Source organism: Penaeus monodon, chromosome 30 (assembly GCF_015228065.2).
Source record: "Penaeus monodon isolate SGIC_2016 chromosome 30, NSTDA_Pmon_1, whole genome shotgun sequence".
Classification (NCBI taxonomy): domain Eukaryota; kingdom Metazoa; phylum Arthropoda; class Malacostraca; order Decapoda; family Penaeidae; genus Penaeus; species Penaeus monodon.
In genome coordinates, this window is record NC_051415.1 from 26357896 (window position 1) to 26359113 (window position 1218).

A 1218-nucleotide genomic window follows, 5' to 3' on the forward strand; every position below is an offset into this window, starting at 1 on the left:
ACAAATGTATACAGAAATATGTACAGATACTCACATATTTGCAAACAAAAATATGAATATTAATTTTCTTTGTATTGGGACACAACCAACCTGCATATAAACACGAATGCTTGAGAAGGAGAATCTTTATTCGTTCACGGACATAACCATAACTCCTTCCCCTTCCAAAATTGAATGAACATAAGAAACGATAATGAAAAAAACGAGTCAACTTCCCCTCAGCATCAATCAGCATCAGCGGACGGAGCAGCATTTTCGAAGGTTACAGCATGAGCACAGTAAGACGACGTTCCCACACTCGCTTGGCTGACCGTTTGTAGCTTCCTTTTGACCTTCCACTCTGGCCCATCTTCCCCTCCTGCCCTCCTCCCACCTTCTCCTCCACCCTTCCTCCCTTCCTCCCTCCTTCTCTTCCCTTCTGCTTTCCTTGTCTCTCTCTCTCTGTGTCCTTCCATCCCTACTTCCCTGCGTATCGTCCCTTCCTCTCTCTCTCTCTCTCTCTCGAATACTTCTTCTTCCTTCCTTTCTTCTCCCCCCCCCTCCCTCCTCCTACTCCGCGCCTTCCCTCCCTCCTTCTCTCCCGAGAATCCTTCTTCTCCCCTTCCCTCCCCCCTTCTCTCCTAAGAAACCTCTTCTACTCCTCCTTCCCTTTCTATCTCCCTCCTTCTCTCCCTTCTTCTCCCCTTCCTTCCCTCCCTTCTTCCCTCCCTCTCTACCTCCTTCCTTCTCTCCTGAGAATCCTTCTTCTCCCCTCCCTCCTTCCTTCCTTCTCTCCCTAGAATCCTTCTTTTATCCTTCCCTCACTCCCTTCCACTCCGCGCCCTCCCTCCCTCCTCTCCTGAGAATCCTTTTTCTCCCCCTCCCTCCCTCCCTCCCTCTCCGCACCCTTCTCCCTAGCACATCCCTTGCCTCGCCCTTTTCTATCATGCAGTTACCCTTCCCCCTTTGTCCTTGTCTCGCGCCTCTGCTCTCAACCTCCCTTCCGCCACCAACTTCTTTCTTGCTTGCCCTCTCTCCCTCCTCCTGCGTTTCCTACTCCTCCCTTCCTTCCTTCCTCCCTATTATTACTCTTTTTTTTATAATTCCTTTCCCGTCTTTCCTTCACAGGCATTTCTCGTCCCCCTCCTCTTCCTTCGTTCCTCTCCCTCATTCGCGTAATAAGGTATGAGTGGCTTCCTCCCTTTTCCCCTTCCTCGTGCGACAAATGAGTTAGGAAAG

The 1218-nt window shown here is 50.4% G+C and overlaps 1 protein-coding gene across 1 annotated transcript in view; it reads right to left on the bottom strand.

Moving 5' to 3' along the window:
* The window catches only part of LOC119592391 (major facilitator superfamily domain-containing protein 12-like), a 49907-nt gene that overhangs the window by 9959 nt on the left and 38730 nt on the right, over positions 1–1218 (bottom strand). The window lies entirely within an intron of this gene.